General features: G+C 40.7%; 1 protein-coding gene and 1 non-coding gene across 2 annotated transcripts in view; both read left to right on the forward strand.

Moving 5' to 3' along the window:
• LOC128701861 (homeobox protein Hox-A2-like) overlaps positions 1–25,826 on the forward strand; it is a 51,309-nt gene that overhangs the window by 16,439 nt on the left and 9,044 nt on the right. The gene's annotated exons all lie outside the window — the stretch shown is intronic.
• TRNAG-CCC (transfer RNA glycine (anticodon CCC)) lies at positions 6,346–6,416 on the forward strand. Its single transcript has one exon. It is a non-coding gene; the product is annotated as a tRNA-Gly (tRNA).

Here is a 25,826-nt window from a genome sequence, read left to right on the forward strand (position 1 = left end):
TGGGAATCAATGTTAAAAGGAACTTTTGAATTCATGGGATGATACCGTAGAAGTACTGGGAATTAACAAGTAAATAAAAAGGAATCCGGTGATCATTCATGGGAATAAATAACAATCAGCGAGGGTTAAAGAATTCGCAGAAGTGGTAAGGAAAACAGACAACGGGTTTTGAAACGTTGAAACCCCTCCGCCAAATGTTATCCCTTATTTTGAGATTTAAATTGTTATATGGAAGATGGTAGACAACGGTATTGTTTGACACGGCACCTGGAAGCACCCTAGCCCAGTAGACACACACAATAGAGTTAATGCGACTCTGTGAAAAGTTTAAACTAAACGAACAGTTACTGGGGCTCCGTGGAAAATTTTCACTAAGCTTTGTGAAAAGTGTACTCTAAGTCAACAGTTACTCGGGCTCTGTGAACAGTATACTCTAAGCCAACAGATAATGAAGCTCTCCGGGAACGTGATTTTCAAGAACATTGAAGAACTAGTCAAGGGAAAAAACGATCTCAACAAATAAATATTCTCGGATCACCTTATTGAAATGGAGACAAGCAACGGGACATGCGTAGAGATCCCAGGTAGCAGCCAACACGAAAAACTGTTTAGCAGGTTTAACTTTTAAACGACCATCTTTCTATCATGACTCCGTAGGGATAACAACTACCACAGTCGCATGAAATAGAATATATATTTTTTATTATATACATGGGGAAGCACTAAACTCATGGAAATTATGCAAAACCTTTATCTTCATGACTGGATCAGGTCTGATCCAATTATGATAAAACTCTAAACAGTGTGACAAGTTATTCCGATAAAAGTTTGTTCTGCATCTTTCCTCTTTGTCTTCATCATGAGCCGTGTCAGGTGATTTTCCCTGACGAATGCATTAACAACAAGAGTTGTGAGATCTGTCAACAGATCTGTCAAGGAGCTGAAAGACACGAGCCGAGAGGAAAGGCCAAATGAGTTGAATATTACGTCGCTGCAGGAGGAACTTTATTTTTCTCACTCCGTTGAAATGAAGATCGGATCACAACGAACGAGATCTCCAAGTACTGTGAAACAGACAAGTGACATTGTCTTAAGAAATATCACAACTAAAGGACACAGGTGGAAGATAAATATTCAAATGAGCTAAAGGAATATTATATAAAAAAAAATCAGTATTTGGCAGCGATGAATTGTTGACTGTGCATAGTACAAAGGGAACAAGATAAAAATTAAGGACCCCCTCAAATTTCAAACGAGTATAAAATGAGAAAAACTGATCAATAACGCATAATAATTTTCATTACTTCAGTTATTTGCATTATTTATGATGTATATAATTATTTAAAGATCTACTTTAGGGGCCTACTATTATGAGTGTCCAGGGTCTACAATAAGAATAATTTTGGCCTTCTTCCGCCGTCTGCATGCCACAGGGGTTGATCAGAACTTGAGTCACCCAGACGCTCGGACATCGACTCGAAGTCTGAGCGCCTGAGTAAAGTCGAGTTTAAGAATACTTATGTACAGTCCAGAACATTTATTAAATAGAAAACGTTTCGCCACGAGTGACTTCGTCAGTTCTAATAACCGAAGATGCCACCCATAATGAAATATTTCCTTCAATAAATAATATCCCAAGAAGATTTCAACAAATACAAATAAATTAATTTATATTATCGAGTTTCTCTCTCTTCTTGTGGTAGTAACCTATTAGTAACAGGGTAAGAAACGGAATTATTTAACTGGGATCCCTAGAAGAGTTCAACGGATGCCGTTAAACTTTTGAAGCGTTTATAAGTGTCTTTATCAAAAGCTTTTTGGAATCATACCATTTACAACCAGAGGTGAGTTTGTTGATCAATGAGAAAAACTTTCATCGCGAACACTGAACGGAAGACACCAGCAACACATCAGTGACAATAGTTAACTGCAAAACTGCAAGAGAGTTTACTGAGGTACCAAAAGCCCCCTGATTACTTATTGACAATCATCCTTCCACAACATAACCAGAAGTTTACGAAGCGGGGCCCGGGAGCTGAGTCTCAAGTCCAGTAAGGTGAGTACACACATAAAGAGGCGAGGTGTAGAGAGAAGCCCCGCCAGCAGCGGCCTCCCGCAGTGCTCCCACAAGGCTGTGTTTTGATACACGGGAAAATTATTCGCTGGCTGACAGATATGGGAGGTGAACCACAACAGTCTCCAGCCTCGCTAACTGGCTAGGCCAACCACGCAGCCCTCACACAGTTTGCATTTATTGAAAAAAATATGGTTGTTCTATTCAAGCTGTCACATTATGTTTTACAATTGGCAAATTATAAAAAATGGAAAAAGTTACAATAAAACGCGTGATTACAAATATGAAAAAATACCACAGTGAAAATAGGAAATAAAACCCGAGCGCTTTCATGTGCTTACACACACATCTGAAGATATATGCGTAAGCACATGATTTAAATCCAAGCCAATATTTATTGGCTTGGGTTTAAATTATCTTAGTTTTTGTCCGAAATTGTTAGTACTCTTATAAATGGAGATGTTGACATATGTTAAAGCTGCGATTTCTTTGATACTGAAGTCTAATACCTACCTGGAGGGTGATCCGGGGGTCAACGCCCCCGCTGCCCGGTCCTTATCCAAGCCATCCCGATGGATCAGGGCCTAATCAACTAGGCGGTTACCGCTGGGCGCATGTAGTCCAGCGTACGGACCACACCCCGGCTAATCGGGTACCAACTTCAGGTATCTGTCCACCTCCCTCTTGAAGGCAGCAAGGGGTCTATAGGTAATTCCCCTTATGCTTGGTGGGAGGCTGTCGAACAGTCTTGGGCCCCGGACACATACTGTATTTTCTCTTAGTATACTTGTTGAATTACTTTAAAAAAAAAATGCTTATCCACGTAAATTATTTTATATTATCCTGAAAAATATTTTCAATAATAAATTTGTCATTACTTGCAATAACCTAAACAGTTCATCAAGACGTACAATACCTGTACAATACCTGTACATTAAGATGCTTTATTAAAGGCATTTGACTTTCCATTTTCGTGCGGAATTACCTAATATACTGAAGAACTCCTCCATGCAGATTAGTTGATGTATGTCCTTTTTAATCAATATAAAATTAATAAGGCGCTAAATAGTGAAGAACCTTCGCCCTGTGACCTGAGATCAAGTATGGTCTGTTTGCTCAGTTAGGTTAGGTTAGGTAAGGTTCGTCAGGAAACAGGACAAATGTTTCCTGACGCGGGTCTTAGTCAGATGATGACCCGCCTTTGGAGCTTTTGGTCATCTGACCGAGGCCTTCCGCTGGCTTACCGGTCCACCCCTTTAAAAATTATGGTCATTTATAACCATTGTGCTCGAACAGTAGTGCTTCATGAGGGGTTGTACCATCTAAATATTTTAAACACTGATTTTCTGAGTATATAGGTAGTGTCTTCCGTTCTACCTTTCCTCTGTTTAAACCTTACTGTGCGATCAGTAAACACTGTGACTCAGCCAGACATCCTCTCAACACAGCGAACTTGATAAATTAGACACATGTGCAACTCTTGGGTATCTTTATTGAGGAAACGTTTCGCGAACCGACATGTTGATAAATTAGACACATGTGCAACTCTTGCACATGTGTCTAATTTATCAACATGTCGGTTCTCTGAACCATTCATCTACAGCGAACTTCACTGTTCTGGGTTCAACATCACTAAAACTCAACTTCATCATCCTGGAATCCTTGTAAATAGTGAGAACGAGCTTTTACAAACAAAAAAATACAGAAATAATCTTTATCTCTACAAGTACATGTACAAGGTATACAGACCCACCTGACATCAATGACATACTACTATACAGAAAGCTTCTTGGTATGCAGAACATTTCGAGCAAATTAGGTCAGTTTTAAGCCCAGGATGCGACTCACGCCAATCAACTAACACCCAGGTACCTATTTTAATTGATCGGGGAACATGGACAGCAGGTGTTTTAAAAAAACACGTCCTAATGTTCTCACCCGTACCATCTTTACAGTTGTTTACACATTAATTTTATTTAAATACGTGCACAAATAACCCGCACATAAAAGAGAGAAGCTTACGACGACGTTTCGGTCCGACTTGGACCATTGACAAAGTCAATGGTCCATTGACTTTGTCAATGGTCCAAGTCGGACCGAAACGTCGTCGTAAGCTTCTCTCTTTTATGTGCGGGTTATTTGTGTATCGTTCCAGTCACGGTATTGTGCCTTTTTGTTATTTATTAAATACGTGGGTTTTAATTTAGTACAAGAGAGGTGAGTTTAGGTATTTTGACAGTTTTTGTATTTGTGGCAGTTTAGTTATAATATATAATTTAAAGCAGATTTACACATATAATTCACACATAGGAGAAAAAACTACGTAATGACGTTTCGGTCCGACTTGGATCATTAACTAGTCAAACGTCAACATATAGTTTCTATCTATGTGCGAGTTATTTGTGAATTGTTTCGTCACGGTATTGTGTTTTTGTGTTCTTTAATGTAGATTTGTTTTAATAAAACATTGTGATAAAACTAGCTATTCCGCTTCATATAATTTCCCTCTATATTTTAGCACTGAAGATGGGGGTTCGAGACTCTGAAACGTCTGGATGTTGAAAAGACATGAAGATGTTTCTTACGGGGTCAGAGCTGAGTGTGGTCCCGGCTCAGCCGGTCTTGTGGAGACAACTATGATGTCCTTTGGTCCAAACTGGAAAGAATTTTATTGCTAGAACTCAATTTTTTCTCAATATGTACTCGTTTTTTTTTTCAAGAGTAAACGTAGTTTTTGCGACAACAATTTGTTTTTTCCAAAACCAACTCAGTTTTTTTCCACAATAAACTCAAGTTTCTTCCACTACAACTTGAAATTTTTTCCAGCCCCAACTCAAGGGTTACTTGAAGTCCAGATTCTAGTTTTTTTTTTTTTTCAATCATAAATATAGCTTTTTCGAAGTACAAATTCCAGAGTTTTCCAACGACGACTTGATATTTTTTCCTGGCCAGAATTGGATGACAGTGTCTCAAACAAACTGGTCCTGTGGCTGAAACCCGATGCATCTTATATTCAGAGAACCTCACTTTACATCGTGGAATTAGGCATAAAAGTAAGACTCGCACACCTGTTACATTGATAATGTCTCTCTCTCTCTCTCTCTCTCTCTCTCTCTCTCTCTCTCTCTCTCTCTCTCTCTCTCTCTCTCTCTCTCTCTCTCTCTCTCTCTCTCTCTCTCTCTCGTCCTATCTGTCTGTCTAGGAGTTCGCCTTCTGCTTCTCTTTAACCAGTCGTAACTACCGTAAGTGCTCATATGTTTGTCAATTTTACACCTGGTGCCCCTGTACACTTAGCAGCAACTAGGAACCAGGATGTTACTCGAGAGTTGTGAGGAGTATCCTGAAGGAGACTGGATCAGATACTACATATTGTCCGGGAGAAATATGACCACAACGAGCAAATATCACTCACTATGGTGTGATTAATTGAATGAGCAGCCGCCAAGCTTAAATAACCCAAAGAAGTGACCGCGAAGCTTAAATGACACACACACACACACACACACACACACACACACACACACACATAGTGAAGAGGCGAGGGCAGGAGCTGAGTCTCGACCCCTGCAACCACAAATAGGTGAGAACAAATAGGCGAGAGGTAGAAGCAAACTCAATACACAGCTTCAAGTGTAGAAATGATAAGGCCTCATGAGGTCAGAAGTAAGTGATACAGATCAAAGAGTAATGAAAGGCCGGAACCAGGAGCTGACCACCGAGTGGTGCTTCCAGGGTGCTTCCAGTGGTGCTTCCAGGGTGCTTCCAGTAGTGCTTCCAGGGTCGTGGAAGCACCACCGAGTGGTGCTTCCAGGACCCTGGAAGCGCCACTCGGCGGATACATATACTCTTATAAAAGAGGAATTAAATCTCGGGACATCAGTCAAGAAAGCGAGAACACTGATAGACGGAGCAAACATACGAGCAGAGACACGATGGAACTCTATGGTATGATGGAGAAATAAACACAAATGCCGTATAATGCGATCCTTTATTGACAAAGTTTCGCCCACACAGTGGGATTTACCAACTCACAAACAGATCTACCGGGGTAAAGAGTTCTACTACTACCACATGCACTACAAATACTACTACTACTACTGCTTCCACCACAAGTACTACTACTCCTGCTACCTACAACGATCGTATTATGTTTTGCATTTCTTTACCTATATAATATGCACCCTCTGTGTCCCTATATTGTTTATAATGGTTTGACAGAGCTCCTGGAGAGCGAAAAGTTACCACAATAAAATGTTGCATTAGTTGCACCTGCGCCGCTGGTGTAGTGGTATCATGCAAGATTCCCATTCTTGCGACCCGGGTTCGATTCCCGGGCGGCGCACTCAATTTTAATAAGCGTCAGGGTCCCAAGATCGTTCAACTGCCTCCCAGTATACATAAGGGGGATTTCCAGTAGACCCTCTGGTTGTCTTCAAGAGGGACCTGGACAGACACCTGAAGACAGTACCTGACCATCAGGGCAATAGCAGTCTGGTTAATCAGGCTATATTCCACAGCAAGGCCTGGTCACGGACCGGTTATCTCGGGGGTGTTGGCCCCCGAAATAACCTCCAGGTGTCCTTATACAATATATACATTGTGTTGAAATCTGTCAGCCTTGGCTGGGGAAATTCAATAGTGCTATGAGGATATCGTCATGCAGCTTTACCAAGCTGATGAAGCTTGGTCAAATTTATAAAGTTAATAAATAATATTTCTCTAGTGTTTCTATGTCAAATTTTCAGTTCCTTGTCCTCTGTTCTTCTCCACATTTTATAGATTGTCCACTACATTTTTTTTTGGGGGGGTCTTTTTGTATATTGATACAGTCGGCCATAGGATATATTTTTTTGTATTGTTTTGACGAGAATCCAGTTTATAGTTAATTTATGAAGATTATCCGAATTAGTACTTGTATTTTCTTGTATCTTCTAAGCTCAGACCTCTCCAACACAATTGTCCTCAAAGATTTGTTTAGTTATACCATGAATTAAAGAAAGATCCTGGACTTCACCTTACGAAACAGACAAAGGAAATGCGACAGTAATTATGGACAAGCTAGATAGCAGTGGAAAAATGAACATGATATTAGGAGACAGGGAAACTCACGCGCCTCTTAAAACCTATCGACTACACGAAGGTCATGACTACATCTCAACTCTTTACCACCAGTCAAGAATACTATCATACCTATAATATGTATTAGAGTAAACTCTCAGCCTATATACATTGAGAAACATACAACGTCCGGTATATTCCATATTCCTGAACATTCAGATAGATTAACATTACCTTTCATATACCTGTGATGAGTTCCGAAAGCCTTTCTACTTCCAGAGCCCCGCTTTGGGCCAGACTTGTCTGGTGTTTGCCTAGTCAACCAGGCTGTTGCTGGTGATGGCTTAATTAAGTAAGTTTTTTCAGGTATACACAAATACAGCTACAAAGATTATCATATATAGCAGTATATGTGTAGAGAACCTAAGATAACCCAAAAAAGTTTGACGAAGTGACTTATTTCCATTGAGGTCCTTTAATTTCCATTGGGGTCCTTTAATTTCCATTGGGGTCCTTTAATTTCCATTGGGGTCCTTTAATTTCCATTGGGGTCCTTTAATTTCCATTGGGGTCCTTTAATTTCCATTGGGGTCCCTTTATTTCCATTGGGGTCCTTTAATTTCCATTGGGGTCCCTTTATTTCCATTGGGGTCCTTTAATTTCCATTGGGGTCCCTTTTTTTCCATTGGGGTCCTTTAATTTCCATTGGGGTCCCTTTATTTCCATTGGGGTCCTTTAATTTCCATTGGGGTCCCTTTATTTTCATTGGGGTCCTTTAATTTCCATTGGGGTCCCTTTATTTTCATTGGGGTCCTTTAATTTCCATTGGGGTCCCTTTATTTCCATTGGGGTCCTTTAATTTCCATTGGGGTCCCTTTATTTTCATTGGGGTCCTTTTATTTCCATTGGGGTCCTTTAATTTCCATTGGGGTCCCTTTATTTCTATTGGGGTCCCTTAATTGCCATTGGGGTCCTTTAATTTCCATTGGGGTCCTTTAATTTCCATTGGGGTCCTTTAATTTCTATTGGGGTCCCTTTATTTCCATTGGGTCCTTTAATTTCCATTGGGGGTCCCTTTATTTTCCATTGGGGTCTCTTTATTTCCATTGGGGTTCTTTAATTTCCATTGGGGTCTCTTTATTTCCATTGGGTCCTTTAATTTCCATTGGGGGTCCCTTTATTTCCATTGGGGTCCTTTAATTTCCATTGGGGGTCCCTTTATTTTCCATTGGGGTCTCTTTATTTCCATTGGGGTCCTTTAATTTCCATTGGGGGTCCCTTTATTTTCCATTGGGGTCCTTTAATTTCCACTGGGGTCTCTTTATTTCCATTGGGATCCTTGCTGATCCCGTTTGAAGATACTTGTCCAGTTTCCTCTTAAAACTTCTTCACTTGTCCCACCAATACATCAACAAGCTATTATAATTTGTAAATTCATGACAGATATCAAAACGCATTTTTTTTATAGACAAAACACTGATACTTTTAAGATTCTAAATGTAACATTTACATAGAAGAATTTTGAGATTATGACAGTCATTCACAGCAGATTTTTAAAGCTTAAGATATTCATATTTAAGAGAAAATTTTAAGAATAATAACGTCACATTCAACAGAAGATTTTTAAGAATATGAAAGTCACATTCAACAGAAGATTCTTAAGAATATGAAAGTCACATTTAACAGACGTTTCTTAAGAATATGAAAGTCACATTCAACAGACGTTTCTTAAGAATATGAAAGTCACATTCAACAGAAGATTCTTAAGAATATGAAAGTCACATTCAACAGAAGATTCTTAAGAATATGAAAGTCACATTCAACAGAAGATTCTTAAGAATATGAAAGTCACATTCAACAGACGTTTCTTAAGAATATGAAAGTAACATTCAACAGGAGATTCTTAAGAATATGAAAGTCACATTCAACAGACGTTTCTTAAGAATATGAAAGTCACATTCAACAGAAGATTCTTAAGAATATGAAAGTCACATTTAAGAGAAGATTCTTAAGAATATGAAAGTCACATTCAACAGGAGATTCTTAAGAATATGAAAGTCACATTTAAGAGAAGATTCTTAAGAATATGAAAGTCACATTCAACAGACGTTTCTTAAGAATATGAAAGTCACATTCAACAGAAGATTCTTAAGAATATGAAAGTCACATTCAACAGAAGATTCTTAAGAATATGAAAGTCACATTCAACAGAGGATTCTTAAGAATATGAAAGTCACATTTAACAGAAGATTCTTAAGAATAAGAAAGTCACATTCAACAGAAGATTCTTAAGAATAAGAAAGTCACATTCAACAGAAGATTCTTAAGAATAAGAAAGTCACATTCAACAGAAGATTCTTAAGAATATGAAAGTCACATTTAAGAGAAGAGTGCCAAGAGGAACATGGATAAAGAGGGAGCGTGAGTGAGCACTTACATTCACATTCTCTGACCTTAGTTCAGACTCTCTCTTCACCCTTCTTTTTGTTTGCTCGCAACAGGCGCCATACCACACTTTATTCCCTGTCTACATGATGCGTTGTCTACATGGAGTATTGTCTACATGGAGTGTTATCTACGTGGAGTGTTGTCTACATGGAGTGTTGTCTACATGGAGTGTTGTCTACATGAAGAGTTGTCTACATGAACCCTTTGCGTGCCTTTGTAATCTTTTGACTGTCCTCTTCCTCCTACTCCTAAATAATAATAATAATAATAATAATAATAATAATAATAATAATAATAATAATAATAAAAATAATAATAATAATAATAATTATCGTAAGGGTTCTTAAATGGAGATATCGTAGGTTGAAGGTAGACACACTTGTTGGATGGTAACTATATTGTCAGACTGAGATGGTGAAGGATGGAGCCCAACTGCCTTGCCTGTCTGCTGAATGGTCTGCCGCCGAGTGAGAGCGGGGCAGAGGTATGAGCCTACACATGTGCATCCCGTGACGTCACACAAAGCCACAGGCCTACAAGGGATCTCGTATCTAAAGCACATGGATGATACTAATATGCTATGCTATATAATACAGGGAATACAGGGATCAGCAACTATGCTGACATAATAATAATAATAATAATAATAATAATAATAATAATAATAATAATAATAATAATAATAATAATAATAATAATAATAATAATAATAATAATAATAATAATAATAATAATAATAATAATAATAATAATAATAATAATAATAATAATCCAGATATTTGTATTTAAAGCCGAATAAATCAATGTGTATGTTATTTTAAGCCTCTGTAAATGTCAACTCTACAAATTATATCCACCTCGAAATTAAAAGTATTAAGACGCTCTAGAATTTCAAAATACATTATACAGTTCCTGGGACGCGTGGAGTAACGCCATTATGAAACAAGTTGCCTGGGACGCGTGGAGTAACGCCATTATGAAACAAGTTGCCTGGGACGCGTGGAGTAACGCCATTATGAAACAGGTTGCCCAATAAGACACATCTGCAACACACTGGTATCTTTATTTCCGAAAGGTTTCGCCTACACGGCAGGCTTCTTCAGTTTAAAATTGGAGATAACGAAAGCAGTGGAGAGGTAAGGATGGTGTGATCAGTCCCCTGGCCATGAAGAGTAGTTTGGAGGGGGACAGTCCCTCGGTTTTTGAAGTTCATAGCACCACATTGAAGCGTTTAGCAACACACTGAAGTGTCTGGCACCACACTGAAGTGTCTGGCACCACACTAAAGTGTCTAGCACCACAATGAAGTGCCTAGCACTACACTGAAGTGTCTGGCACCACACTAAAGTGTCTGGCACCACACTGAAGTGTCTGGCACCACACTGAAGTGTCTGGCACCACACTGAAGTGTCTGGCACCACACTAAAGTGTCTAGCACCACACTGAAGTGTCTAGCACCACACTGAAGTGTCTAGCACCACACTGAAGTGCCTAGCACCACACTGAAGTGTCTAGTACCACACTGAAGTGTCTGACACCACACTGAAGTGTCTGACACCACACTGAAATGTCTAGCACCACACTGAAGTGTCTAGCACTACACTGAAGTGCCTAGCACCACACTGAAGTGTCTAGCACCATACTAAAGAGTTTGGCACCACAATGAAGTGTCTAGCATCACACTGAAGTGTCTAGCGCCACACTGAAGTGTCTAGCACCATACTAAAGTGTTTGGCACCACAATGAAGTATCTAGCACTACACTGAAGTGTCTAGCACCACATTGAAATGTCTGGCACCGCACTGAAGAGTCTGGCACCACACTGAAGTGTCTGGCACCACACTGAAGTGTCTAGCACCACACTGAAGTGTCCGGCACGACAATGAAGTGTCTGACACCACAATGAAGTGTCTGGCACCACACTGAAGTGTCTGGTACCACACTGAAGCGTCTGGCACCACACTGAAGTGTCTGCCACCACACTGAAGTGTCTGGCACCACACTGAAGTGTGTGGCACCACACTGAAGTGTACGAAAGAGCTCCCCCGAGAATACAAGTCAATTTTCAAACTAATTTACAATTAACTGAGAATTTGGAACCTTTAGATGATGTCTCGCTCTATCCTGGACCTTTATGAAGTCAACACTCTCATGACTTGATAATTGTCCGAGACGTACCGCAACGTTGTCTATATTTTTCTCTTCAAACTGTAGGTTAGCTTAAAATAGCTTAGTTATTTGCTAGGTTTAAAATCTATCCACGTCAACTGGTTAAATAAACAGTTCACCTGTGAACTAGCAGTCAAGGTCACAGGAGATATACATTGAGAGGTGTATATCTCTCAGTGTGTATACAATGAGAGTCTAGTTTAATCCCAATTTAGGCATTAAAGTATTTTTGACTAGTTGTAAAAAGTTAACAGGCAGAATTAATGACCCTCGTGTAGTAAATAGGCTCTCAACCCTATTAACCAACTAACCATTCAAGGATGCTTCAATCCCTAAAATAGGGAGCAAGCAAATTCTCAGTGCATACACACAGATACACAAGAGTAAGTGTACACACCCTGTGTGTATATAGCTCTTTAACATTCCTGCTGTATATCAAGCTTACTATCTCTGAGTATGCTCCATTAATGTCTCATTTTTTCCTTACTCTCCTTGGTCGGAGCTTTTGTTTTGAGAGAAAATTATGTATTTTGTACATAATATTCCCTTCAGAAGAGATGCCTTGATGCTAGTGAAGAACTCTTGATCTCAGAATTAAAAGGAATCCTATCCTGTGATAAAATCTGGTTGCCTTCTATTACCCAGACACCTTAACCCAAGACCCTTACGGGCTTAGCGATTCCCCATGAATATTATAATTGTTGTAAATAATAATAATAATAATAATAATAATAATAATAATAATAATAATAATATAGTAACAATACTCGGGCTCCCATACATGGAGGTCGTCGGTCATTCCAACCTTCTGAGTCCATTCTTGCGTAGGCAAAAATAAATGTAAAACAAGATGAGGCCTGGTCACAGACAGGGCCGCGGGGACGTTGACCCCCGAAACTCTCTTCAGGTATATTCCAGATGCGTTTCGGTTGCTGTGCGATCCGGGAAAAGTATCCTCAGTATCCTATAAGCCCAGCACACTCTACCTCAAAGATCCGAGAAAGGTATCCTCAATATCCCACAACTCCAACAGCCTGTACTTCACTGCACACAAGAAACTGCTGTTTTAGGTTCAGTTATTTCAGCTTCTGAGTGCAAGTACTGAGTTAGCCTCCAATACAACCCTTCGTAACCATACCCCCGGCCGGGATTGAACCCGCGGTCATAGAGTCTCAAAACTCCTGCCCGTCGCGTTAGCCACTAGACCAGCTAGCCACATCCCTTCGTAATGGCATTTACGTGCTTGTTATCCACACACTGAAGGAATTCTTCATATCCCCTGAGCTCATTAGAAATTTTACTTTCCAGTTGTATCCTCTTCCGCTGCATCTTCCCGTTTAGGTAGTCTCCCCTTATCAACTTTGCTTGTATTTCTGATTATCTTGTTAGTCGTAAGTCTTCTAGCTCTCGACCCCTATTTTCTTATCCTTGGCTTCGTATTTCCGGGATCAGCCTTGTAGCAAACCTCTTTCTCATGTTTCTTTGATGATATGAGGGCTTAATGCTAGAGCTGCTTAATCTAATGTTTCTACGAATGCCGTGTATAGTGATTTGAATGCCTTCGTTTTCAGATTCATAAGGACTTTTCGAATGTTTACAGTTTGCTGTTGGCCACCTAAGATATTCTTTTTGACTCTACCTCAAGTATAACGTGTGTCGCGTAGTCCCTCAACCCTTTCTCTTCTTAGGACCTTCTCTCCATTTGATTCTGTGAGCTGCCTCACTTTCAGGTAGCGCACTTCCTCGGGTTGCCTTCTGAGGGGGTACTCTCCCCCTTCCTTCCTCCGGGGTGGTACACTTCATCTGGCATACCTCTAGGTGGTATTCTTACTCCGACCTTCCTCCCAGGTGGCAATCTTTACCTGGCTTTCCCTTTGAAGGTCTTCCTCTCTGGGATACTCTTCCTCTGGCCTCTCTCTCATGGGGTACTTTTCCTCTGGCTTCTCTCTCATGAGGTACTCTTCCCCTGACCTCCTACTTCCTGATCCTATCCTCATAACCATGTATTTGTAGGGATTGAATTCCAGTAGCCACTTGTTGTACTAGTCATGCAGCCTGTCATCGTGAAGCATATTGTTGGAAGGTTGCAGACCGCAGCTATTATCCAAGAGTTGGCTGGCTGCCTCTTCTGACCTTTCACCTCTTCTCCCGAACGAGAAATAGCCAAGAAGGCTGAATAATGCTCCATTATGAGTAACACAAACCATCCTAACTTCTTGACTCGCTTGTTTGTGAAGTTAATCGGGCTGTAAAAGCTGGCATCAGTGAGTGGAGAGAGGCAGCTGGCTCGGGCCAGTAATATGGCAGTCTGCAAGGAAAGATGACCCGAGATCCTCTTTGTTTTTCAACGCCCCACCTGAGACCCAGCGACTGACGTCAACGCAGACGTCACGGCTACGTCAGAACGACGGTTGTCCGCTCCCCGGGCCCAGGCGCATACGTTTTTATGGGTGTTTTTTGTGTGAGGGCGTCACATAGCAGTGTCATTACGAGGATATAGTTAGTGTCAGAGCGTGGAGGCAGGGATGGGGTTGGGGGGAAAGGCTATGGCGGTCGACACGCTCTTGCCACCACCAGGATGTGGAGCACCACCTCCTGCGTCAACAACACCACCAGGACACAAAACTTGCTCTCACACTTTCTCGTCGCCAACTGGGCAAATTATGCGACAGCTTGTAGTGGTGAGTCTCCAAGGGTGGCCGTGGGGGCAGGAGGAATGGTTGAGAAGGAGGCATGAGGGTGGGGAGTCTGCAGAGTTGGCTGTGGGGATAGGAGGAATGGTTGGAAAAGAGGAAGAAGGAACTCTGACTGCAGTATTTTTCGTCAATAAAATTGTTTGCATATGCAATGTACCACTACATATGCAATGCAACACCCTTCGGCGCCTAGTCGCCAAGGCTGCAGTAAGAAGGGTGAGTCAAGAGGCTGCTGCAATGCTGAAACCAACTCAGCTCGTTTTCGACGTTCAACAAGGCTGTGAAGCAGCTGGCCATGCAGCACGAGTGTATATCAAAAACATGTCCGATAAAAAAGCCTTGGTCAAATTGGACTTCGCGAACGCTTTGAACTCAGTCAGAAGGGATGCTGCTCTCCAAGCAGTTTATAGAAGCTTCCCTTCCCTTTATCCCTTCATAGAATCTTGTTATAGTGTGACTATCAAACTATTGTTTGGGGACCATGAAATTGACTCATGTGAGGGCGTGCAACAGGAGGACCCTCTCGCCCCCTTTCTATTCTATTTGGTCATCAAGGAAGTCACAGAAGCACTCTCCAGTGAGCTCAATATCTGGTTCCTGGATGATGGTACCCTAACTGGCACAACAGAATCTCTCCTGGAGGACATCAGTAAAATTAAAGACATGGGAGAAAGCCTGGGCCTTTCTTTAAACCCCACCAAATGTGAAATAGTTTCTACCAATTGACAGATGATCCAAAATATTAGCGCTGTTTTACCAGGAGCACGAGCCATTGATCCAGCCAATAGCACTCTCCTTGGTGCTCCTCTTGGGTCCAATGCCATCGATCTGATCCTAGAAAAAAAAGTCTCAGACCTCCGGACGATGGAAAGCAGGATGAAAGACATTGACACACATGATGCCTTCTACCTACTCAACAGGTGCCTGTCAATCCCAAAACTTACCTACTTTCTGAGATGCTCCCCAGCCTTCAGCAGTCCAAAACTCAAGGAATATGACTCTCTCCTTAAGACCATGCTAGAGAGTGTAATGAATCTTTCCCCTGAAGATGGACAGTGGTTGCAAGCTTCACTTCCGGTCAGGCTTGGGGGGCTAGGAGTACGCAGATTCTCCCAGATTGCTCTAACAGCTTTCCTATCCTCTTCCATAGCATCAAACGAGTTGATAAGGCAAATTCTTCCTGATAACCTCAGTGACTCAGCAGGAATACAGGACCCTAGCTATGCCAGTGCCATCACTGAATGGGAGACTCTTGCTGCTCCAGCACTAAACCCTAGTGCAGCAGTGGCTCAAAAACAGTCAAACTGGGATGGCCCAATCGCTGAAAAGGTGCTTGCTAACATGATCAGGGCTGCAACATCAGATAGGGAGACTGCCCGTCTCCAGGCTGTGAGCGCACCTCACTCCGGGGACTTTCTCCAAACAGTTCCCATATCGGCGACTCGACCCTAAGACCGTCCGTATTGCAGTGGCTCTTCGCCTTGCTGCCCCAATTCATACAGAATATACGTGTATTTGCGGCGAAGTGCAAGCAGACCAATACAGTCTACATGGTCTTAACCAAGGGCTGGCATGCAAGACATAATGAGGCCAACGACATCATAAAGAGAAAGAACCCTTGCTACAGCTGGATGCCCAACCGAGAGGGAGCCCCGATCACTAGCGGTCAACAATACCCACAACCCAGCAAACCGCCCCGATGGGATCACCATCTATCCTTGGAAGAATTGCAAGCTCTTAGCATGGGACTATACCTGTGTGTCCACACTGGCTGACACCTATATCTATCACAGTGTTGGGTGACAGGGAGGAGCTGCTGACCGCAGGGAGGAGTACAAGATCAGCAAGTACAGGGACATAAGCCAACAGTATCAATTTGTCCCAGTGGGATCAGAGGCCTTGGGATCATGGGGAAAAATGCCACACGTTTCCTTAAAGAATTGGTTTCCAGACTCATCGACACCACCAGAGACCCAAGGGCAGCCGCTTTCATGTTCCAGCGTCTCAGCGTGGCCATCCAGAGGGAAAATGCTTGCTGCATACTTGGCTCGCGTCCGGCTTCGGAGGAGCTGGAGGAAATTCATGATCTTTAATACATTGTACCATTGTTTTCATGTTTGTGTTTTTCTGTAAATGTATATGTATACACACACACACACACACACATATATATATATATATATATATATATATATATATATATATATATATATATATATATATATATAAATATATATACATATATATATATATATATATATATATATATATATATATATATATATATATATATATATATATATATATATATATATATATACATATTTTCAACAAACCGGCCGTATCCCACCAAGGCAGGGTGGCTCAAAAAAAAAAAACCGAAAGCTTCTTTTTTAAATTTAGTAATATATACAGGAGAAGGGGTTACTAGCCCCTTGCTCCCGGTATTTTAGTCGCCTCTTACAACACGCATGACTTACGGAGGAAGAATTCTGTTCCACTTCCCCATGCAGATAAGAGGAAATAAACAAGAACAAGAATTAGAAAGAAAATAGAAGAAAACTCAGAGGGGTGTGTATATATATGCTTGTACATGTATGTGTAGTGTGACCTAAGTGTAAGCAGAAGTAGCAAAATGTACCTGTGTTCTTGCATATCTATAAGACAGACAAAAGACACCAGTAATCCTACGGTAGTACCTCCCTGGGCAGTTGCTGAGATATGTATATATATTATATATATATATATATATATATATATATATATATATATATATATATATATATATATATATATATATATATATATATATATATATATAATTGATAGTTACAGTGTGGGAATATCCACTGCATTCGATTACACAATTCTGTATGATAGATGCAATGTTTTGATACCCACAGTGTGCAGTTTATCTATTTTATATTATATGTACATAGTGGAAACCTCCGCCTGGTATGCATCTTACCTATTCTATATGATATTGTAGTTACACTAAAAAGCCAAAAGCTAGCAGTGTTTCAAGGAATCCAATGAAAATAAATTTGACTTTTTTCTTTGGGAGGGGGGGGTGAGTTATTTTATGTAATTTACCCACATGTATTTATGTGTACCTGTACCAAAATAAGTTTTCTTCCCTGGCATATTCCATTACAGAGAATTAACACGCGAGGTAAGGAAATCTGACAGCTTGAGCTGGGAGATGTTGGTTCGATGAAGATGTAGTTTAGTGCTTCCCTATTGGCTCAGCAGCTATGCTAGCTTCATGGTGTTCATTCCAGAGCTGGAATCACTCTTATACGGGAAGGAAGGAAGAGATGCTGGGGTTAGTTTACAAAGAGTTACCAACATCATGGAAAGGAAGAAAGAGATGCTGGGGTTAGTTTACAAAGAGTTACCAACAACATGGAAAGGAAGAAAGAGATGCTGGGGTTAGTTTACAAAGAGTTACCAACATCATGGAAAGGAAGAAAGAGATGCAGGGGTTAGTTTACAAAGAGTTACCAACATCATGGAAAGGAAGAAAGAGATGCAGGGGTTAGTTTACAAAGAGTTACCAACATCATGGAAAGGAAGAAAGAGACGCAGGGGTTAGTTTACAAAGAGTTACCAATATCATGAAAAAGAAAGGAGAAAAAGTTGTAAATGCGTTTGGGTGGAGAAAGGCATATCTAATTTCAGACTGAGGCGAGACATGCTCGGTGTGTTAACTGGGGTTCGTACTGGGAGGGACAATAAGAGCAGCAATTTTCGTCAAAGTGTAATTACCCCTCTTTTATGTGAAGAAATAAGATAGCGTTCATTTTACACGATCATTTTTTTCCTTCTCTCTGAGTGTTTTCTACGTTTTCACGCACATGTGAGTTTCAATTGCTTAGTTAAGCTCTTCACAGGACCTAAAATAAACTAGCTTCAAGAGACGAGCTGCAGAAAACTGTGGTGGATTAAGCCGTAACGTTCTCAGAATAATTTCCATCTCACAAAAGCCACAATAAAACTTGATGGATATTGTAGAGTTTCATGAACTCAAACTTTAAATTTATCGCCGTCTACCATGGTGACGTTACACTGCAGTCTGCAAATCCAGACCAGATCCGCGAACAACGCAGCAATCTACTTCAGTTTATCACGCAAGGCGCTAATTAGTGGCAATTATAGAGAAGTGAATGACGTAAAAACAAGTTGCCCAGTGAGATTTTGATGATGCTGTGAAATGCTGTTGTAGAGAACATTTTCTAGCGATATAAGCAGAGTTGAGTTATGTGGGAGCAGTGATTTGCCTCTTCGGGTTACATGCAAAGACTCTCTCTCTCTCTCTCTCTCTCTCTCTCTCTCTCTCTCTCTCTACAAACTGCACAACTACAATAGATTCTACTGTAGTTGTGTAATTTGTAGTGACCACCAACTACGAGTCATCTACGACTCTTCAACTAGCAACCCACAATGATAAAGCCAGGTAGTGTGAGTTGTTCTGCACAACCATGGGCTATCTGCATGCACAACATAATGTCATCCATTTCTGTACAAACATTGAATTATGTGGAAATAAATCTTTGACTTTGACTTTTACTGTCGTCCTCTGTGAAACAGAGCAATAAAAGTGTCTTCCCAGTTAGTTTGCAAACAGTCTTTTAAGGCGGGATAGACCAGTGGACAGTGCTCTGGGTAGTCTTGTGCCAGACAAGCAGTAGGGGTGATACAGCATCTGGAAAAATGGGAACTAATCAGATGATATACGAGGAAGAGGTCAGCTTCGTTTACTTGGATCTAGAGCCCTTGATCTGCATCAAGACACTCTTCTTTTGAATGGGGCAGAATGTGTGTGTGAAGCAGGTGCTGCCTTCTGTGTGACTCATCAGTGCCATTTGTTGCAATAACCAGTGCCAATAACTGGTATCAATAGCTAGTGCCATTCTAAGCGGTGCCATTTTAAGCAGTGCCATCTAACCAGTTCCACTTTTGCCAGAGCCTATCTTTCCAGTACAACTCTTACCATTGTAATTTTAACCAGTGTCACTAAATAGCACTACTAGCAAAGGCCTCTAACCAGTGCTTCTCTAACTAGCACCAGTAACCAGTGTCACAAACCAGTGGCACTAACTAGCGCCACTAACCAGCACCACTCTTACAAGACAGGTGAGGAGTCATGCCCACACTGACATTCAACCTTAATTAGACTGGGTGATAATATCCCACGTTAAGACCTCCCACCATAACATCTGGGAATGGTTGCCATAAATCCCAGCGAAAGTGCGAGTGGTAAGGCGATGCGAGACGTGCTGCGTCGCTGCGACCCGTCACAGCGTACGGATGCTGTGGTTCTCTCATCTCTAGAGCCTCACAGTAGTCCGATCTGGGAGACTACTAGATGCCTTGTGACGCTAGACGGGTCAGTTCTGGCAATATGTCGCATTGAAGTGTGAAACTGGAGAGAAAGTGAGATAAAGAGGGAGAAAAAGATGGCGCAAAAACAAGGGTGAGTCAGGGAGCTCGTGTGTGAGGGAATCCGGGACGCTTGGTCTTTCTCCACCGTCTGTTCTCCTCTGTCTGTTTCTCTCTCTCTCTCTCTCTCTCTCTCTCTCTCTCTCTCTCTCTCTCTCTCTCTCTCTCTCTCTCTCTCTCTCTCTCTCTCTCTCTCTCTCTCTCTCTCTCTCTCTGTCTCTCTTCTCACTGCTGGTATCTCTATTGCCCCCTTCTGTATCCCATAGCTCAGTATTCAGAGGGTCGGACTCACGCCCCAGTGGTCCTTGGTTCGATGCTCAGACAAGGAAAGACGTATGGTCAGGTACACGTCCAGGTATACGTCTCCTAACATCTGTTGTTTCTGTCACCTTGCAGTAGATACCTGGATGTTAGTCAGCTGTCGTGAGTCGCATCCTAGGGTAAGACATAAGGATCCCAAAGAAAATAAGTCACATTGCTCGGCTTTCATGGGTTATCCTGGGTTATTAAACCTCCCTGGGTTGAATTTGACAAATGTGGCCCATTTCACCTAATAGTAAACAGGTGTTATTCGGCTGTTAAAAGTGGCACCCTGGGGGTCGTAGTATTCCTTAGAAGCCTAGTTAGTTAGAGGCTTAGGTTATTTTAGTGTTGTGCTGTTTTCTGAGTTGGTAGTTACAGGAGCAGAGATATGCTGAGTGAATCTCATCTACAGTGCTTGTAGTTACGGAACTAAAGCTCTTGGCGTCCCCTTGCCGTTGTCTGTAACTGAGGAAACAGAGCTATGATGGCGGTGTCCTGTCTTCAGGACACCACCAGCTGTCTTACAGGATCCTAGTTATGGTTGCTGTCTTCCCTCAATAACAGCCGAACTATGCTCTTGGTGTCCTGTCTTCAGTGTTTGTAGATACAGGATCAGAGCTATGCTGGCTGTGTTATCTCAACAATAGCCAAGCTGTATTCTCGGTGTCCTGTTTTCATTATCTACATCTACAGAAAGAGATCTAGTGGTGTCCCGTTGTCAGTGTTTGTAGCTACAGTAGCAGACCTGAGCTTGTCGCGTCTCGCCATCAGTGTATGTCTTGTCAAATAATTTCGTAAATTTCTTTTACTGCAGCGCTTGTTACCTTACCTCATATTGGCTCCAATTTCTGCACTTTTCTACTGTCGTTAAAATACTGTACCGTCTAGCATCCTTGCTGCATCTTGAGTGTGTGTGTGTGTATGTGTGTGTGTGTGTGTGTGTGTGTGTGTGTGTGTGTGTGTGTGTGTGTGTGTGTGTGTGTGTGTGTGTGTGTGTGTGTGTTTGGTTTGGAAATAGGGTAGTTGATGAGTGGAACAGTCTACCTAGTTGGGTTATTGAGGCTGGGACTTTGGGTAGTTTCAAATCTAGGTTGGATAAGTACATGAGTGGGAGGAGTTGGATTTGAGTGGGACTTTCACATCAGAGCTTATTTCTTGGGTGGCATTGAAAATTGGGTTGGGCAAATGTTTTGTTAGTGGGATGAATTGTAAAGGACCTGCCTAGTATGGGCCAGCAGGCCTCCTGCAGTGTTCCTCCTTTCTTATGTTCTTACGTGTGTGTGTGTGTGTGTGTGTGTGTGTGTGTGTGTGTGTGTGTGTGTGTGTGTGTGTGTGTGCTTGCTTTAGAAAACTTTCCCTCTCATCTATTTAACTCTTCCGTTCTCGACACGTTCATGGAACCGAGGGTCATCGCTCCTGAACGTGTTCCCTGACAAGGCCTGATCAGTTAAGCTATTCGTGCTAGCATTTATCAGTCCCTCTCTAACCAACCTAACATAAATTAAGTCTCACAATGTTCATCAGTTGTATCTACATTTTTATTCATTTTTTTTTATTTTTTAAAACTTTGTTATACAAAACTAATAAATAATTTTGTCTTCGCTGCTTGTTCAGCTGTTTACTGCTTATCCTTTAATTCCTCAGTTGCTCTATCTTCTTATTTTGCTCTTATCGTCGTGATCTCTTACTGTCTTCTTCTCCACTTATCTCTTTATATTTTTCTTTGGATTTGCTTTTTTTTTCATCTTTGTAATTCTGGTTTAAATCCTTTCTGTTTATTAGCATTTTCTCTTCTTTGGCTTTCACTTCTTTTTTTATCCCCATTTCTCTACTTCTTTTCTTTTCCCCTTTTCTTTCTTTAATCTTACCTCTCCTCGAGATTCTTATTACTTTCATCTTTCCTCGCATCTGTTGTCGTGATTCTCCATCCAATACCAGAAAGATGATCATCCTTAACACCATATCAACTATAATCTTTAACACCATATCATCTATAATCTTTAACACCATATCAACTATAATCTTTAACACCATATCATCTATAATCTTTAACACCATATCATCTATAATCCTTAACACCATATCAACTATAATCTTTAACACCATATCATCTATAATCCTTAACACCATATCATCTATAATCTTTAACACCATATCATCTATAATCCTTAACACCATATCAACTATAATCTTTAACACCATATCATCTATAATCTTTAACACCATATCATCTATAATCCTTAACACCATATCAACTATAATCTTTAACACCATATCATCTATAATCTTTAACACCATATCATCTATAATCTTTAACACCATATCATCTATAATCTTTAACACCATATCATCTATAATCTTTAACACCATATCATCTATAATCTTTAACACCATATCATCTATAATCTTTAACACCATATCATCTATAATCTTTAACACCATATCATCTATAATCCTTAACACCATATCATCTATAATCTTTAACACCATATCATCTATAATCTTTAACACCATATCATCTATAATCTTTAACACCATATCATCTATAATCTTTAACACCATATCATCTATAATCTTTAACACCATATCATCTATAATCTTTAACACCATATCATCTATAATCTTTAACACCATATCATCTATAATCCTTAACACCATATCATCTATAATCCTTAACACCATATCATCTATAATCTTTAACACCATATCATCTATAATCCTTAACACCATATCATCTATAATCTTTAACACCATATCAACTATAATCCTTAACACCATATCATCTATAATCCTTAACACCATATCAACTATAATCTTTAACACCATATCAACTATAATCCTTAACACCATATCATCTATAATCTTTAACACCATATCATCTATAATATGTTTATAATCGGGATCCAGGGTTCCTCCTTACCCCTAGTAGCCCGACCTGAGACAGGACTTTCTTGTTGACTTTGGTGAACCAGGTTGTTGATGCTAGCAGAGCGTATGCCTGCTTATTCGTCATAACTTGTCTGATTTGGTTGTCTTTTGAACATTTCTATCCTGTTTCTGGAGTTTATCTGGAGAGAGTTCCGGGTAATAGCACATGTAATATAAGACACATGTGACATAAGACACATGTGTAAATAAGTACAATGATGTAATAAGCACATGTTAGAACATAATGTCATAATAAGACTGTTTCGAGTATTATCTGTGAGAGTTCATAAGCCATGGCACATACATTGCAACAATAAGCACATTGAAATCAAGTGCCATGGTGCAGACCAAACCAGTACACTAGTACACAAAGGGTCACATCATATATACGATGGTAACATAGACACAGTGAAATTGCATCTAGTCAATACAAAGAATGGCTGAAGATTAGACGGACTTTTGAGTAATCATTGTTAAAAACCTTTCAAAGAATTTCTAATTAAAACTTGTTAATAGACACATGTGATTAATAAGACCACTTGGAAAAGAACATTTTGTGCAAATAAAGTCTTGTTTTGCACATGCTCTTGTCTTAATAAATAATGATATGCAAAACAGAAGAATTAATGAATAAGACACATGTGCAACAATAAGACACATGTGTAACAATAAGACACATGTGTAACAATAAGACACATGTGTAACAATAAGACACATGTGTAACAATAAGACACATGTGTAACAATAAGACACATGTGTAACAATAAGACACATGTGCAACAATAAGACACATGTGTAACAATAAGACACATGTGCAACAATAAGACACATGTGTAACAATAAGACACATGTGTAACAATAAGACACATGTGTAACAATAAGACACATGTGCAACAATAAGACACATGTGTAACAATAAGTGTCTATCCACATACCATTTGGAGTTAATTCTTTGAGTCGTTATTCCTTGTATCTGCTTGTAGGAGCTTCAAAAGCCGTGAGGCTACGGATGATACTTTCTTATAAAAACAACCCGCACATATGAAAAAATAATCAAATGACGACGTTTCGGTCCGACTTAGACCATTAACTAGTCGGACCGTGTGTGACTAAATGGTCTAAGTCATACCGAAACGTCGACACAAGTTTCTTTGTGTACTGTTCCAGTCACGATATTGTGCCTCGTTATTCTCGATGCTCTGTTGTCGTACCTTAGCCGCCCCTACATACGCTAAATTTATTCTCAATGCTCTGTTGTCGTACCTTCGCCGCCCCTACATACGCTAAATTTATTCTCGATGCTCTGTTGTCGTACCTTAGCCGCCCCTACATACGCTAAATTTATTCTCGATGCTCTGTTGTCGTACTTTAGCCGACCCTACATACGCTAAATTTATTCTCAATGCTCTGTTGTCGTACCTTAGCCGCCCCTACATACGCTAAATTTATTCTCGATGCTCTGTTGTTGTACCTAAGCCGCCCCTACATACGCTGAACTTATTCTATTTTAGAATAAACTCATATTACACATTGTAGTATCAATGTGAAGATTTGGGATTTGACCTTTATATATCTGTCGTGTATATTTCAGGTGTCTGTTCATTCCAGAGAGCACATTCCAAGTGCTTTGATATCTTCCCAGTAGCTAAATATTTTAATGCGAGCAGTAAGAAACCTCCTTTTATTTTCCATCTGGGGTATCTCTCTCCTTTTTTTTTTTTATTCGCCGGTACTCTCCCTGTCCGGGTCTTTTCCAAGTAGTGGTGACCCGGCCTTGGCTCCCTATCTGGGGAGTGTCTCGAGGTACAAGTACCCCCTCATCTTTGGGACCAACTGTCCCTAGGCCTAGCCACATTCCCCGCCCTCACGGGGCATGTCCCTAGGCCTAGCCACATTCCCCGCCCTCACGGGGCTCGTAGGAAGAAGCTAGGCCTCTGGTCTGCCATCTACCCCGCCTCAAAGGGGCTCGTGGGGATGGCAGTCTTATGAGCTGCAGATGGTAGCAAGCTCAGACCATCATCTCTCTCCTGTCTTTAATCGAGCTGTGAGTATTGAGGCAATATAATTAATTTATTTTTGTCTTATTTTATGTCATTTATTATTGATTTTATTAGTTCTTTTACTTATTTTAGTGGAGTATCGATGTTTATTTACCTTGGAAATTAATGATTATTGTTATTATTATTATTTTCCATTAAACTCCCCCCCCCAGGCCTTGAAACTAGAATTCCATCTCGAGGCCTTAATTCTCCCCTTCCCAAGCAAGCTTTTTCCTCCCTCCTTCTCTCCCTCTTTTCCTTCCTTCCTTCCTCTCTCCTTCCCTCTTCCCTTCTCTCTCACTCTCCCTCCTTCTGAGTCACACTGATCTTTCCTTCCTATCACTAATTCTGGCCCTCCTACTCCTCCTCCCACTCTCCCTCTCACTCCTACCCTCCCATTCTCCCACCCGGACGTGGCACTAGTATCCGGGTGCCAGTGCAAGGATGCTTGTGGCACTCCCCCGCTATTGTTCTTTTAATCACTGCCGCATCACACCTATTTTTTGTGAGGTACTTAGGAATGTGGGGTGTGTAAGTATGCTGAGAGAGGAATGAAGGATGCTAAGAGTCTGTTAGATGTCTGAGCGAGGAGTAAGGGATGCTGAGAGTCTTTTAAAGGGTCTGAGAGTAGAGTGAGGGATGCTGAGTCTTTTAAGGGGTCTGAGAGAG

This window comes from Cherax quadricarinatus, chromosome 69 (genome assembly GCF_038502225.1).
Source record: "Cherax quadricarinatus isolate ZL_2023a chromosome 69, ASM3850222v1, whole genome shotgun sequence".
Taxonomy (NCBI): Eukaryota; Metazoa; Arthropoda; class Malacostraca; order Decapoda; family Parastacidae; genus Cherax; species Cherax quadricarinatus.